This window comes from Ursus arctos, unplaced genomic scaffold, assembly GCF_023065955.2.
Source record: "Ursus arctos isolate Adak ecotype North America unplaced genomic scaffold, UrsArc2.0 scaffold_3, whole genome shotgun sequence".
NCBI lineage: Eukaryota > Metazoa > Chordata > Mammalia > Carnivora > Ursidae > Ursus > Ursus arctos.
Window position 1 is genome coordinate 79,867,354 of NW_026622985.1, and position 17,818 is coordinate 79,885,171.

The following is a 17,818-nucleotide window of genomic DNA, read 5'->3' on the forward strand; positions in this document are numbered from 1 at the left end:
CTTAAGCCCCTTGTGCTGTGAGGGGCCTGTGCATAGCGTGAAGAGCATTTTCAAGTCTACCCCATGCCCTGCTCTGCTTGCCCATGAGTGAATGCAGCCAGGCACCTGTGCATAAACTTCTTGATCCCTAGAATTGAGTGTACTTTCAAGAAGTTCCTTCTTGCTTTCTCTTTCCCCAGTTCTCTATTAAAGTTTTAATTGCTCTGCCATTTTACTGTTATCATGGCCCTACCAGCCTCTTCTTAATTGCTTTACATCAAGATCTCTGTTGTTTTCCATAACACTTTTAGGCAGAGTTCTCCAGGCTCTGTTCCAATAAAATTGGCGTCTTAACCAGAGCTCTAAAGCTCTTTATCCTTATGGATTGCCTTGCCTTCTGGACAGAACCCCTGTGCCCCAGCATCAGAGCTGGGGGTGGGGCCCATTTTTCCTTAGGGCGACACCCTGCTTTGAGAGAGGGGAGAGAGGGGAATGGAAGCCACTGATCTTCTCTACTTTTTCTTCCCGGCACAGGACCCCCACTCTACAAACTGGCTTGAGGGAGGGGTGGAGTGATGGGGCCCCAGTATCCTCAGCTTGCCATGCCTGTAATAAAGTTTCTGCCTCAGAAGACTAGGGGCAGGAGAAACCCCAGTAGTCTGCCTCTCCCAGGATGAAACTATAGCCACAGACTGGGAGCTGGAAGGAATCTTGTTGCTGAGAATAGAGCTCTTGGGTAGAACTTCCATAATAAGGCGGTGGGCGGAGGGGGGTGCGGAGAAGGGCCAAGGGAATGATGGGTCATGGCTCAAATGCCTAAGATTTAATCATTTCTTCCTAAGATTTAGGTTTTCTTGTATACTATTTCTCCATTTGTGCTATGCCCTTGGAACAATTTTCAGGGATTTTAAATTACTGTGTTGTATTTTCTTTTATAGTTTTTACCAGTTAACTTGTTTTGCTGGAGAGAAGGTCCACTTAACTCCTTATTCTGCCATTTTGGAAGTCCCACCCTCTATGGACTGTATTTAGAACAGTGCCCATCATGTACTCAACAAACGATGATAACTGTGTTCTACCTTTATTTCTCCCCATTTATCCTAAATCCAAGATTTAGTGGTTTCTATCTCCTCAGTGAAGCCTTCCTCAGGTACTTAGCCCATGACAGCCAGCCCGTCTCTAGAACCAATAATGCATATTACGTGCTGCTTTGCCCTTTCACTTACCTTCTATGCATGGATGCTGCCTCCCTGGCTGGGCCATGAGATGATCTTCTGCTTTTCTATATTCCCAACACATCTGATGCTCAGCAAATATTTGTTAAATGATATGTAACACAGGGTACTGTATTAATAATAAAGGAATAGTTTGTACCTGACACTGTATAAATAATCCCATTGACGCATCCGCTCGAAAGGCTATTGTTTAAAATAAGTTTTATCATAATTAACACATGATACAATTCATCCATTAAAACGTCCAAATTGGGGTGCCTGGCTGACTCAGTCAGTGGAGCATGAGACTCTTGATCTTGGAGTCATGAGTTCGAGTTTTTACTTTAAAAAAAAAATAAGGAAAGTGTCCAAGTCCGTGGTTTTTAGTATAATCACAGAGTTTTGCAACCATCATCCCAATTTTAGAACATTTTCAGCATCCCCGTTAGCAGTCATTCCCTGTTGTTCCCCAAGCTCCCATCCCCGGGCAAATGTACTTTTTATCTCCATGGATTTGACTACTCTAGATATTTCATGCAAACGGAATCATACAATATGTGATCCTTTGTGATTGGCTTCTTTCACTTAACGTAAGGCACTCAATGAGGCCAAATTGCAGGACATTTCAGTATTTCATTCCTTTTTATTGCTGAATAGTCTTTCACTGTATGGATATACCACAGTTTGCTTATCTTGTTGCTTATCTAAAGTGGATGGACACTTGAGTTGTTTCTACTTTTTGGCTCTTCTGAATAATGCTGCTATGAACATGCACGTACAAGGGTTTGTGTGGACATGTTTTCCTTTCTCTTGGGCACATACCTAGGAGTGGAATTGCTGGGTCATATGGTAACTCTATGTTCACACTTTGGAGGAACTGCCCAACTGTTTTCCAGAGCAACTGCACCACTTTACATTCCCAACAGCAGCACGTGAAGGTTCCAACTTCTCTATATCTTCCCCAACACATTCTGTCTTTTTGATACCATCATCCCAGTGAATGTGAAGTGAGATCTCATGGTTCCGATGTGTATTTCCTTGATGGCTATTGATATGGAGTATCTTTTCATGTGCTTATTGGCCATTTGTATGTCTTCTTTGAAGAAATGTTTATTCAAATCCTTTGCCCCTATTTAAATTGAGTTATTTGTCTTCGTATTACTTAAGAGTACTTTATATATTGTAGATACAAGTCCCTCATCACATATATGATTTGCAGAAAATTTCTCTCCCATTCTTGGGTCATCTTTTCACTTTCTTGATGATATCTTTTTTGTTGTTGTTGTTAAGATTTATTTATTTATTTGAGGGGGAGAGAGAGAGAGAGAGAGCATGGGGAGGGACAGAGTAAGAGGGAGAGGGAGAGAGAGACTCTTCAGCTGACTTCCTGCTGAGCATAGAGCCTGAACCGGGGCTCAATCCCACGACCCTGAGATCATGACCTGAGCCGAATCAGTCAGAGGCTTAACCGACTGAGCCACCCAGGTGCCCCTTGATGATGTCTTTTGAAACACAAGACTTTTTTTTATTTTGAAGATCTCTAATTTATCCATGTTTTCTTTTTGCTCCTTGTTGCTATTGTTTATCCTTAGAAAGTATGGACATGAGGATTGTCCAGAGAAAGAAAAATACATATGATGGATGGGCTAATTTGTTGGTACGTGATAGCTATCCAATTCAAATACATTTTAGCAGAAGGGGAATTTATTGGTCATAAACTCTGGGGAAGGTTGAACCACTAACCAGAGGATGGCCAAGGTCATGGTTCAGCCTTAGAAAGAACTAGATGCAGAATCTCTAATAACACAGGATTCTCTCTCCAGCTCTCCCGTCACTTATTTTAGTTACATGGCCAGAAACACCATCCTTGGCAGCTCCCGAGTTTTACATTTCACAATTCTGATTCCAGGGAAGGGGGTGCTCACATGGTTGGTGTGTCCATAGTCCTAATAGGAGCACATCTACTGCTCGCCCCTAGCCCCTTACCTCACATGACAAGCCCCCTCCCCAGCCACACACCTTATATGAAAAGCTATTTTCTGGAAAGATTATAAGACTTAAGGATGATCACTGGGAATAAGAGTGGAGGGAGAGGCTGTTACTTTTTATTTTATCCCTTTTATCATATGGAATTACTTTAATTTTTTAAAATTTACAATAAAACAAGCCTTTAATGTTTAGAAGGAAAAAAATGTGTATAGGAGAAAAGATGGGGAAGAAATCTTCTAAATGCTAGCAGGAGACAGATGCATTAAGAAGATAATCACATGTGATTGTTTTCTTTTTTTTTCAATATTTTTCCAAATTTTTTTGGTAAGGTGATTATATAATTTTATACCAAAGATAATCTTTAAAAAAAAAAACCAAAAAACAACAGAGCCAGAAAAAAGCTGAAGAAACCCTTAAGGCTGCTTCTGAAAAGCAAAAATTAAACAAATACATAATCACCTCTCAGATTAATCATTTTGGGTAAAACCTGTATTTCCATATCTCAGTTTTGCATAAAAGCAGAGCTGATGCAGAACCACTCTGCCCTTCCGGTGCAGTGGTTGTGACTTGGCTGCTCAGTGTGTGGGTCAAGGAACTGAGCAAAGAACCTTCTCTGTAGCCCATGAAGCTGGAAGAGAGTGGTAAGGTTTAGAAGCCTAGAGATGACGGTAAATCTCCTTTATTCTAAGAGAAGTGGAGAGAGGAGCAAAGTCTGCGTGGCTGCTCCAGTTTTGTTTGGACAAGGTCTGCCTAGATTCGCTCAGCTATGAGAATTTTCTCAGCCACAGACAGATGCCGGGATGACCTTGGAATGTGCTTCGCTGGTTAGCAGATTTCGGCCTCAGCCCTAGCTTTCCCGTTTCTCCTTCTTTCTTTTCAGTGATGCCTCCTTTTATATGGTCTCCGCAAGGAGGTGCCTGGGAGTTTCCGTCGGTTAAGTCTCTGACTCTTGATTTCGGCTCAGGTCATGGTCTCAGGGTCTGGGGTGGAGCCCCGCCGGGAACCCTGTGCTCAGCGGGGAGTCTGCTTGAGATTCTCTCCCTGCCCCTCTGCCCCTTCACACATGCGCGTACAAGCTCGCTCGCTCTCTTTCCTCCTAAAATAAATAATAAGTCTTTCTATGGTCTCCACAAGTCTCCGAGTCTTTCTGATGGGATCTAACACAGGTTTCTTGTGCTTCTCCACTCCCACGGGTTTGCCACAGCTGTTACTGTGTGGACAACACCAAATCAGCATTGGGGAGCAGAAAGGACAAGATGACCGAACAGAAGATGACTAAGGTGCCACATTTCTAAGCAGCAAGTTTAGGCGCGGACCTGGCAGAGCCAGGCAGCCTAAATGAGGAACTGGAAGGGGGCTGGTTCTTTCCCTTCTCTCTGGCTCCAAGACTCAGCCCCCAGGCTGTGGGAAAGGGAGAGGGACAGTGCCCGAGGTAGTACTGGTTTTCCAATGTTATTTCAGAATTCCGCGCTTAAGAGAGACTTTAACCTTGCTTATGCTATTTGTTCATCCACATTATTACTTGAATCTGGCCATGTTTTATACATCAGTGCAGACCTCCTTCCTCGTTTTCCTATACTTGCATGTCAACACCCGTACAGGCCAGCAAAAACCACAGCATCTGATCCCTTAAGGATAATCCAGAGCTGGGTCTAACCCTTCCAACCCTTCCCCTCAAAGAATTAAGCTGACTTCCAAGTTGGGGGAATTGGGTTGGTTCCTGCTCACAGGGACATTCTCACCCTTGCTGTGGGGAGTAGGGTGGGAAAGGTGAATGGCAGAAAGTACTGGCCTGGAACCCAAAATCAGAGTGGGCAAACCACTGGAATAGAAAGTTGCCCCTCCTTTTTCTTCTTCCTCTTCTTCTTCTTCTTTTTTAAAAATATTTTATTTATTTGACAAAGAGAGAGAGTGAGAGAGAGCACAAGTAGGCAGAGGGAGAGGGAGTAGCAGGCTCCCCACTGAGCAAGGAGCCCAATGGATGCGAGCCTCGATCCCAGGACCCTGGGATCATGACCTGAGCTAAAGGCAGACGCTTAACCAACTGAGCCACCCAGGTGCCCCGAAAGTTGCCCCTTCTTAATATAGATCTGGAAGCTCTTGAAACTCAGCTGTTTCTTTGTATTAATTCAAATGTGGTTTTACTTTATAAATTGTGGTTCCTTTCTCTGGTCCTGTTTTAAGCTCAGGTCCTGATGTCCTGAGACTAGAGTTTGGACTGCAGGAGCCTCCATAAGGGGCATGGGAATGGTGTGTGGAGGGGGCGCAGGGTGCAAATCTGAGTTCTCGGAGAGTGCCATGCCAGGATTCCACATCCCAGCATCAGGCGGTACAACCTAGACAGAGCCAGGCACATCTGAGGCTGGGCCAGGATTTCAGGAGGAAGAGAGAAGATCCCAGAATCAACAAAATAATATTATGAAATGCAGGGAGGTTGGCAAAGGCAATGTGGCAGATTTTGTTCTGGGGATGACAATTGCAGAGCTCATTATGCATAGGACGGCGCTATTGGCTCAGGGGAAGGCCTGATTGGCCAGGCTGCCCTGGTGAGCTCTATCCTCACCAGGACCCAGCCTCCTCTAGGTAATTAGAGGGGCCAAAAAAAGGCACTTCCTTAAGGACAAAAATATCTCCCATCATAGGTTTGATGCTGAAACAAGTTTGTTCCTTTAATGGGATTGTTTCTGCCAAACTGGACCCAGTGTTCCTGCTAAAATGCAAATATATATTTGGAGCAGTGGCAGGGGGGATGGGAGGGTAATAAGTCTTAGCAGCTATCAGCACTTTAGCAGGAATTTGTTTAGGGACAAAGAAAATTTCCTAAGAGGACAAGGTACATAACGGGATGATGAAGGCGATTGTTGTCGTCAGTGGTGGCAGTAGTTGGTTGTTTTGATTGGGGGTGGGGAGGTACAGGGGAGGGGACAGGTTGAAGGGGGGGCTCAGAGCCAAAGCTGTGCTGAGAAAGGCAGGAGGCGGTCTGAGGCATCATAGTCCTTCGTCTCAAAAGATACATAATTCAGGCACTAGTGAGACAAGCTAAGCCGCTGACATCTAGCTTCTCAAAGTAGTCATTGGAAATGGAAGGCAACGCCAGGAGACGTAGAGAGTGTAGTCACACAGAAGGGGCTCACGGAGGTGGGGGATCCATTTACCTCCCCACTGGGCAGAAAGCACTTGCAGAAGGAAAGAGTTGTACAGAGAAGGTTGAAATCAGCAAGGAAAATGTCTTGGGCCAGACTCTGTATTGCTAAGGAGGACCTCCGACCCCAGCTGCCAAGCCCTACACAGGCCACATCTCCAGGGAGATGCCAGGGGTCCACTCCCATTCCAAGAACCAATCTGATACCTACTTGTGCTTCCTCCCACAGGCCGCAGGGGTCCTGATCTATCAAGAGGCCAGCACTCTGTGAATGGTCAGGCACTCCCCCCTCATTTAACCAACTAACCGCTGCCAACTAACTACCACTTTGGAAGAGGGCCTTGGAGTCTCTGGGGAGTCAGTCGAGCTCAGCTTTATGTCCCACTGTGCTGTGGCCCCTGGGACCCCGGGCAGGGACTCTCTCCTGCACACCCCAAAATAGCAGCTGGGCTCATTAACACGTGCCAACTTGCTTGGAAATTAGACCCCTCAGGCTTTTAACTCCCCAAGCCATAAAACCTCAGAGCTTTAAAGGCCCTCAGAAAATATCAAGGCCAATCCCCCCAGGAAGCCTCAATGCCACCATTTTACAAAAGAAGAAACAGAAGCACAGAGAGATCAAGGAGCACGTCCAAGTCACACAGCTACTTAGAGGCAGATGGGGAACTAGAACCCCCTCAATGTTCCTTCCTCTCGAATCTTAGCCTCTGCCCCTTATTATTTCTGGCATGAGATAGAAGGTTAAGATTTATGGCCCTAGGAAATCTTCGCTCTTGGACTCATTCTGATTTTTTCCTCTCAAGACTCATTGAAAGCTATACAAAAAATTTCCCCACTGGATTTTAGTTTTAAAAAATACAACTCTGAAGGGAAAAATAGCGAATCTGGTATCCTAATGAGATAATGAATGCACAAGTACTTTCAAAGAGGTAAAGCACTTCAGTGCTTTTCAAATATAAGGTATTATTATGCTCTTGAAAGAAACGCATAGGCCTCACTGGTGAGGGGGTGGGGTGGGAGCCTGCTGGAGATGGTGAATCACAGACTGTGGGAAGGAGTTTTCTCTAGAAAGCTGACTCATTTCTTGGTTGTCCTGAGCTGAGGGAGCCAAACTTCTCAGGGTTATTTCCTCCCTCGGTAAGGAGCTGGTGATGGGTTCTTTCTGTGTGCTGGGTGGGTTCTTTCTAGCACTGAAGGAAGAGCTGCCTTCAGTATAGGGATGGCTGGTCTGCAGGACGGCCCAGGCCAACTGTGGTTACTGCAGTTAACTGTGGTTAGCGGTCAGTATAACCAGCCTTCGGGATCCACCTTTAAAAGAGCCCTACTGTGCTTCCCTCTACTGGAGCTGCAGAAAGGGGGTCCTCAGGCAATTACCAGAGGTAAAGAAGTCTAAAGAAAGCTAAGCATAAAAACAAGCATCCTAGATCTGCCTACGTCATCGTGACCTCGCATTAAGGGATGAATTCCTAAGGAAAGGTGAACCTTGTTAATGATCACAACACGCAAGCAGATGTGATGCTAAGCCGGTCAGTACTTGTCTGGATCCGTCTGGCTGCGTTTACAGAATACCATAGACTGGGTAGCTTATAAACAACAGATATTTATTTCTATTGAAAATCCAAGATCAAGGCACTGAGCAGATTCGATGTCTGGCGAGAATCTGCTTCCTGGCTCCTAGATGGCTGTCTTCTTGCTGTTACCATATGGCTGAAGAGAGGAGCTAGTTCTCTGGGGTCTCTTTTGTAGGGTTGCGTCCTCATGACCTTATCACTTCCCAAAGGCCCCACCTCCTAATTCCATCACATTGGGCATTAGGTTTCCCCATATGCGTTTGGAGGGGGACACAAATATTCAGTCTATAGCAATAATTTTATGTCGCAAGGTGACTGAAAGATCCATTTTAATCTGAATTAAGCAAAACAAATGAATTTATTGATTCGCGTAACTGAAAAGTCTAAGGACAGGGCTGATTTTAGGCACTGTTGGATCTTGGGGCTTAAACAATGTCATCAGGACTTAGTTTCACCTGATCACTCCGCTCTGCCTCCCCTCAGTGTTACCTTCTATCTGGGTGGTGGCTCTCGGGGGTAGCAGGTCACTTGTCATGTTAGGGGTCCCAGCCAAAGAGAGAGGGAATCTCTTTCCCTCGTGTTCCTCTCCCCCGCCAAATTCCAGGATTCATTCTGCTTGGACCAAATTGGAGCAAATATCTATCCCTGGGTTCTGATTGGCTAGAACAGAGACAGCTGGTTCTGATTGGCTAGAACAGAGACAGCCGCTCCAACTCTGGTGCACGAGAACGAACCTCTCCCTTATATATTTAGGCTGAGAGGGAAGGTAGGGTTTCCCACAGGAAATCTAGAATGCTGGTAGCAGCAGGGGGAATGGATGCCGGGCTTGGAAAAATAACGGCTGGGGAGTCAATTCTACTCATTTAGGTGTTTGAAACAGTTTCTCCCCCGAAATCAGTGACTGAATTTCAGACTCATGAGATTTTGTCTGAACTCTATCATCTTTGATTTCTGGGTGGCTTGAATGGAGGGCATACAAAATAAATGTTTTCATAAATGTATAATATCTACAGTATGAAGTGTAAATATTGGGCTGGGTATCCCTCCCATGAATATTTGCATTTTAATAAACAGTTCAACTCCTTAATCTAAAGTGAAATTAGATTAGGATTAGATTAGAGAAAGGGGGTGACTAACATAAAATAATAAAAAAATCATTATAAAAAAAAAGATTAGAGAAAGGGTACAGGTAAACTGGTAAGGGTGAGAAGTAGGGCTTAATGGAGCCCCTGGAACGACAAAAGAAATGGACAGTGCTCTCCCTATACGGGTGTAAGTCTACTCCTGGTAGGATGTTCCCAACCCTCTTGTTTGCATTGCCGTCCATAGTCCCAGTCCCAATTCCACAGAATCGTGCTTCTTCTGAGGTCACTGCTGAATTGATAAGTCACCTCCCTGACCAGACCTATTCTACAAAGGCCAGTTTTCTTCTAGATGTGCTGATGAGATTCCCCGGATCAACATCTACTCTACAGCTGTGATTCTGACCTCTTACACATGATCCAGTTCCAGACAACCTTTTTAAAAGTTTTTTTAAAAGATTTTATTTATTTCAGATAGAGAGCAAATGAGAGAGAACACAAGCAGGGGAGGGGCAGAAGGAGAGGCAGACGCAGACTCCCCACTGAGTAGGGAGCCCAACATGGGGCTCGATCCCAGGACCCTGGGATCATGACCTGGGCCAAAGGCAGACGCTTAACTGACTGAGCCACCCAAGTGGCCCTCCAGTTCCGAACATCCTATAGACAGAACATCTCTGAGGCACCCAGGGCTCCTTGTTTGTTTCCCACTCACACAACCTGAGCTCTTCTCCCAGTCTTCCAAAACCCTCCACAATCGGCCCCAAACTTCTCCTTGCTCCTCCTCACTACAATCTGTTCCGGGTTTTGAGGTCCCACTACTTCTCTGGCTCTCCCTCCCTGGAAAAGGCACACACAGTCTCGCCTCTTCACCTTTGCCCACGATGCTCCTCCCTGATGCCTCACCGAGCTCTGCATGTTGTTATCTCCACCCCCTGTGATCTAGAAAGATGATAATGCCAGTGGAAGTTGAGTATGATCGGAATTTTTCACTGGATTCTGAAAGACCTCAGGACTTTTGACTTCTTCAGCGAGTGCAAAAGAACTTGAAGCCTCTCCACTCATTTGCTGGCTGGTCATCTTCCTGCTGAAAACAAAACAAAACACTGCCAAAATCTTGTAGGGCCTTTTGCCAACTTACATGTCCACAAGGATCATCTTTTTCCCATTCCTATAGTATGTTGGATTTTTTAGGTTCCGCTGTAACATGTTTCTGCCCTGTTAGCTTTACCTCTCGCTAGTCTCACCCCCATAAACAACGTGATGCTAATGACTTTGAATCATTCGTCACTGGCTGCTCATTGGCTGTGTCACACCGGCTGCACAAAATCTCTCTTTCTCTCCCCATGTCCTCCCTTCCTAACGGGGTCTAGTTCTAGCACCGAGCCTGTGATCTTACATGCCTACTAGAGCCAGGGAGGTAATGCAATGTTTGAAGCTGACTGAATATACACATTTAGGAGTGGTGGAGACCGTGGCTAATTGGAGAAGGTAAGGCAAAGCTAAAGGCATTCGATTTCAAAATTTTTAACACTGGGACAAAGGAAATTCACCTATTGTTCAAAGAGGCCAGTACGCATCATTGTTTGGGCTTGTCCTGAAGTTTTTCTGTTTTTCAGGACTCTTCCTGGGCAGTACGTTTCCTTCCCACCTGGTGGAGTTTGAATGTATTGCTTAAATCTCTTGCAGAAAATGGCAGCAATTAGAAATGAAGACTCAAGGGACATCTGGGTGGTTCAGTCGGTTAAGCGTCTGCTTTCGGCTCAGGTTACGAGCGCTGCATCTGGCTCCTTGCTCGGTGGAGAGCCTGCTTCTCCCTCTGCCTGCTGGTCCTCCCGCTTGTGCTCTCCCTATCTCTCTATCGCTCTGACAAACAAATAAATAAATCTAGAAAGAAAGAAAGAAAGAAAGAAAGAAAGAAAGAAAGAAAGAAAGAAAGGAAGAAGAAAAAGAAAGAAAGAAAGAAGGAAAGAAAGAAAGAAAGAAAGAAAGAAAGAAAGAAAGAAAGAAAGAAAGAAATGAATACTCAGGAGGGGGGTTATGCAAACATTAGAATATCATTTTTTTACCATTTTTATTAACGATAGATCCTGTAATCATAAGTGGGCTATATGAAGACTTCAGCGCAACCTAGAAATATTGCACATCTAACACCAGCTTCCCTTCCCTTCTTCAGAATCCGATTTTGGATCCTTCATGGTCTCAAGTCAGTTCCAAGTCACTGCTCCTTCAGACGCTCCTCTTGTAAGAGGCAGTAAGGTTCAGTGTTATGAGCACAGATCTAAAGCTATAGCTTTCTGGCTGTGTCTGTCTGTATAACCTCACACAAGTTAGGGAACTCACCCTGACTCAGTTTACTCATTTGCCAAGTACAGATAATAAATGCTACCTACCTCATGTCATCATAGAAAGGATGAAATGAATTCATACATATAAAGCGTAGGGTGTCTGAAAAGTCAAGGAACATAAAATAAACTTGTTTTTAAATAGCGTGTTAGTTACATTTTCACAGAATATGGTATCTTTTTTTCAAGCCTTGGGAAACCCCCAATTTAAAGCAATGAGTCCAGGGGGAGTCTGGCTGGCTCAGTCAGTAAAGCATGAGACTCTTGATCTCCGGGTCGTGAGGTCAAGCCCCCACATTGGGCATACAGCCTACTTAAAATAATAATAAAAATAATAAAATAAAACAATGAGTCCAATTATAATCATTAAAAAGTATGCTAAATACATTAAAGAGTGTCTAATAAGTCTGGAAGTATAAGGAAAATTATATATGGAATTATACATATTTATAATATATATAATAAACTGTTTCCCTCATTAACAAATGTATCCATTGCTTCAGATTTAGAGGTAGTTCACTGAAAATACATCTTGGGATTAAAAAAAACCAATATATTATTTAAAAAGCTAAAAAGTGTATGATTTAAAAATAATTTTATCCTGTGTTTCCTAACTTTTCAGACACCCTGTACTTAGAACAGTGACTGGCACTTAGTAAGCACCATTACAAATATTATTTTCCTCTGGCTGGTTAGGTCCCATTGCCTTTACAGGGAGGGTCCCCTCCTCAGCCTGAACCGTTGTCTGGTCCAACATCTCCACTTTGGAAACCCTTAAAGTAGCATGTCTCCAAAGAGCCTGGTCTGCCTACACTATTCCCTGCTCTTCCTAGAGAGCGAAGTGATATGTGTGAAAAGAGTATTATAGACATGACCGAAAAGAGAAGTGAGCAAGGAATACTGAAAACCACTGATTTTATAAGTAACCAGGAAGGGCTTCATTGTAGCAGATATATAGAGACTTTAAATTACTGCTGACCACTTTTTTCCCCCAATAATTTACTAAATTTATTTTTTGCGCAGGTAATACGTTCACATGGTTCACGGTCAAAGGATGCAAGAGGATATACAGTGAAAACTTTCCCTCCTACTCCTGCTTTCCAGACACCTGTCTTCTTCCTGTGGGGAGGGAGGTTTGACCTGTTGCTTGTGTCTCCTTCCAGAAATAGTCTATGTACATCTAGGCCCACTGTCCTTCCCTCCAAATCCTTGGGAACAAGTTTGGAATCCAGAACCTTTCAGATTTTAGGCTGTACTAAGGTATGGATAGCATGTATTCTGTAGCACGCTGGGGTCTGTCTAGGATGACAAGTCATGCCGGTTTGCCCCAGACCAGCTCAGTTCTATCACTGTAAGTCCTATGTCCTGGGAGTCCCCTCAGTGCCAGGCAAACAAGCCGTTTGACTACTTTTTAATTTAACTAAGTTTTTATGGATGAAGGCTGCTTTGCCATTGCTACTTCTTAACATCAATTCAAGATTGTTTTTTTTTTTAAGATTGTATTTATTTATTTGAGAGAGAGAGAGCGTGTGCGTTTGAGCAGGGGGGAAGGGCAGAGAGAGAAGGAGACTCCCCATTGAGCAGGGAGCCCAATGTGGGACTCGATCCCAGGACCTTGGGATCATGGCCTGAGCCAAAGGCAGACGCTTAACCGACTGAGCCACCCAGGCGCCCACAATTCAAGATTGTTTCAATGTCACTTCATTCTTCCTTTTCCGTTGGTTTTCAGACTCAACTTCTCTTTCAACCACGAGGCAAAATATATTTGTAAATAAATTTGTATACTTGTAATTTCAAACCACTAGGCAAGTTTAAGCAATTTTAGCACTCACTAAGAATTAACCTCAAAACAGCTTCAAAGTAAAATGAGCAGAATTATCGGAACAGTTCAAAAGGCAATTACGGAATTCTTTCTCTTGTTCTTTTAAAAATTCCCGATATTCTCTGTGATGATCTCTAGGTTTCTGGAAAACATTAATCATCAGACTTAATTTTGTGAAAAATACGTGTTTGTAGAAGTGGATGAGTGCGCCCAGAGAAAACTCTGGAAGCCAGGGGGCTTACAGATGATTTTTCTTTTTTTTTATTGTTTGTATTTTTTATGAATATGTTACGAGTATACAGCAGTTTGAAGTATTTTTTTCTTTCTTTAACTTTTAAATTTATTTTTCTTTTCTTTTTCTTTTATTTATTTTTTTTGAAAGATTTTTTTATTTATTTGACAGAGATAGAGACAGCCAGCGAGAGAGGGAACACAAGCAGGGGGAGTGGGAGAGGAAGAAGCAGGCTCCCAGCGGAGGAACCTGATGTGGGGCTCGATCCCAGAATGTCAGGATCACACCCTGAGTCGAAGGCAGATGCTTAACGACTGAGCCACCCAGGCGCCCCTTTATTTTCTTTTTAAAGAGGTGCTGGCATGTTGTTTCCAGAATTATTATTATTTGATTCTTTTCAAATTTATTTTCTATCTCCATTAATCAAGCAAAGTCCAATTTCTTTTTTGAATCTAAACAATTTAGCTAAGCTTGCAGCTAAATTGTGTGCTCTTCAGTTTATGCCTAAGGCTAGATCTTATTTTTACCCAAATTCCTAGCACAATGCCTGACGTATAATGGGGGCCCCCAGCATGTTTGCTATCCTGGGTTTGACACTCCTATCAGCATGATTTCATTCTGGAAGCAAAGATTCAAATTCTTTTCATGGATTAAATAGTTTAAACCTATTATCACAGGTTTTCATTCATCGTTAGTGCCCACAAAAAGTACCATAGAGAACAGGACCCTATTACAAATATATCACCCTGAAAAGGTGAACCACAGCTTTCCTTTAATCAAGGGGACATAAAGTCCAAGACTAATAGTGGTCAGAATTGCCAGTGGTAATTTCTGCCCTAGCAATTGCTGTCACAAAGATGTGGATTTCATAATAGAATGAATGTAGACTGTGAAACCCAATTTATATCCAACCTCTCTTTCAAAAAGAGACAAATTCCATCTGTTTTTATGTAATGGAATCACATCTTTAAAGAACTAATCATACTTGAGATGCAAAATGCAATTATACTTCCATAATTTTATTTGTTGTTTCCATGTCATTCCATTAAGAATTGGCAACAGACTCCCCTCGCCTGCAGAACTCTTAATAGCCTTCCCCCTGCAAGAAAGTGCAGGTCCTCCTAAGGACTCACCCCTACTGCTTCTCATTGCTCTAGACCCGTACGATGTAAGTTATGGCACACCCCACAGAATGGGGTACAGAGTATAACCCATGAACAGGTGCCATGCATACTGAAGAATTGCAATGTTTTACCAATTTATATCAGCCAACCACTTTCCAGAATGTTCCAAATTCACACCCAGAGCCCCTTGCATGAAGGGGAATCCAGGTCTTCCTGAGGAAGGAACCTGTTACGCATAAACGTGCATACTGTAAACCTTCCTCCTAGCCTTCTCGAATAGGAACTGCAGCCATTTCCCCGGAAACATTAGGAAAGGAGAAATAAACATTTTAGGGGAAATCAGACACTGGCTCTGAACTCCTGAACACCCAAAATGCCACTGTGGTCCACTAGTCAGAGCAGGAGTCGATGGCCGTCAGGTGATCAGTGGTGTTCTGCTGGGTTTATCTCAACAGTGGGTCCAGGGGGTTCCCACGACCAGCGTCTGGGTAATTTCCTGGTTCCGTAATGTATAATTGACACAGCGACTGGCAGAATCCCCGCATCAGTTTCTTAGTACATAGAGTGAGGGCTATTATGGTAGGAAAGGCCAAGTGGAAGCCTTTGGAGCTGTCCCTACCTATCAAAATAGTAAACTAAAAGCAACACGATAGTCCTGAGATTGGTGTCGCTATCAAAGACTTGAGCAGTGTAGTGGTCACGGTTGCTAATACATCTCCATTCAACTTGCTTATTTGACCTGTGACAAGTGCATCTTAGAGAATGAAAGCAGTTCAATGTTAACTTAATCAAGTGGTGACTTTCACTGTGGCCACTGTTCCAGCCGTGGTTTCTTTGCTGGAGCAAATCAACCGATCTCCGGGCAACCTGGTAGACGGCTACTGACCAGGTGAATGCTTTTTTCCTCCTTACCTGTTAGTAAAGGCCACCAGAAGCAGTGTGCTGCCAGCCAGCAGGACAGTTTACACCTTCACTGTCCTACCTAAACCAATGATCCAGCACTATGCCGTGATCTAATCTGCTGGGGACCTTGATTACCTTTGCATTCCACAGAACATCTTGCTGGTCCATTACATGGATGATATGGCTTTGATTCGACTCAATGAATAGGAAGTGGGAATGAGGTAGACACATTGGTAATACTCATGTGTGCCAGAGGGATGGAAATAAGTCCCACAAAAATTCGGGAGGCTTCCACCTCAGGAAAATCTCTGGGAGCATTTGAAATAAACTTTAAAAAAAAAATAATGAACAGATTATTCTACCTGGTCCCTCCTACCTATAAGAAGGAGACACAGTGGACCTCTTTAGATTTTGGAGGCGACATATGCCTCATTTGGGAGTGCTGCTTTTCTTTATTGAATGACCTGAAAAGCTGCCAGTTTTGAGTGCAGCTCAGGACAAGAGAAGGATCACAATAGTCCAGGCTGCATGTAGCTGCTCTGCTACTTTTCATAAGACCTAGCAAATGCAATAGTGTTTGAAGAGTCCATGGCAGATAGAACAGCTGCATGAAGCCTTTGGCAGAGCCCTACAGGGGAATCAAAGCACAGACCCTTAGGACTTTGCAGCAAAGCTGTGCTATTCTCTGCAGATAAGTACTCTCCATTGGAGAAAAAGCTCTGCTCTGCTTCGGGACCTTAGTACATACTGAATGCTTGCTTGGTCATGATCCACCTGATCCGTCCTGAGCCATCCATCCACCAGGCCATACTGCTGGGCCTTCATGGAGTCGTCCATCAGCAAGTGGAAGTGGTGTCTATACAATTGGGAGACTGAGCTCAAGCAGGTCCTGAAGATACAAGAAATTTGCATGAATAAGGAGCACAGATGCTCAAGCCCATATTCCTGCCACACTGCCTCCTGCATCTCTGGCTTCATCGAGAGTTCCTTATGGCCAGTTGACTTAGGGTTCGTTTACAAATGGTCCTGTAGGGTAGGCTGGCCCTACTCAAAAGTGGGTGGCTGCAGCACCAGAGCCCCGCCCCAAGGCGGCCCTGCAGGTAGTGTGAAGGAAACTCCCCACTGTGGGCAGAACCCAAGCAGGGGACCTTGTGGTTTGCTGTGCCTGAAAAGAGAGGTGGCCAGAGGTACATACATAAACTGACTGAAGGATAGAGACTGATGATAGGGCTGGATGGTCAGAGACAAAGAAGTAACATGATTGGAAAATGGGTGACAAGAAGGTCTGGGGAAGTGGTATGTGGTCAGAGGTGTATGAATGGTCACAATGTGAAAAGATACTTGTGATCCGTGTGAATGCTTACAAAGAGCAACCTCAGTAGAGGAGGATGTGAATAGTCCATTGAGCAAGAAGACCTGTCCCGTGGATATGTTGGCCTCTTTCTCCAGCCATCCCTGTTCTTAGCCAATGAGCTCATGAGCAAAGCAGCCATAGCCCATGAATCGGTAAACAAGGGAAAGGGTTACTGTACGGGCTGGGGTGATCGATCCTGACTACTAAGGGGAAATTGAGAAGTTACTCCACAATGGAGCTAAGGAGGAGTATGTCTGGAATGCAGGTGGTCTCCTGGGGTATCTCTGAGACACACAGGATCATGTATTACTATGTGATTCAAGTCAGTGAAGAACTACCATCTAACTACCAACTGTTCAAGGACGAGATCCTTCAGGAATGAAGGTTTGGGTCTCCCCACAAGATCACAGCCACTTTTTTCCCCTCAAGGAATAGTGCATGTATAGTGACTACTTTTCTAGACCTTTTGCAGCTAAGGTGGCAAAATGTGACCTAGTTCTGGCCAATAAGATATTAGCAGAAGTTGCTGGTAGAGCATCTGTGAACACTTTGCGAAAGGGACAGATGTACCCGGCTTGCACCCTTTCCTTCTCCCTTCCCTTGTCTGGAGCGTGGACACGATACTTAGATGTGCAGCAGCCCGCTGACCATGAAAATTAAGGTTGCGCCCTAACACGAAGGTAGCAGAATAGGAGATTGGCTCTTTGGAGACATTACTGAATCTCTGAATGCAAAAGACCAGCCCTGGACAGTTCAGCCCCTGACTTCTTGTTGCTTGAGATAAAAACCAAACCAAACCAACCAACCAACCAAGACTTACTTGCTTAAGCTACTGTTGGTTGTGTTTTCAAGTACTTGAAGCTGATCTAACAAACAGACCTGATGAAATGTTTTTAAAAAATTATTTTAAACTAGAACTCAAATTTTTTTTTAAAGATTTTATTTATTTATTCGACAGAGATAGAGACAGCCAGCGAGAGAGGGAACACAAGCAGGGGGAGTGGGAGAGGAAGAAGCAGGCTCATAGTGGAGGAGCCTGACGTGGGGCTCGATCCCACAACGTC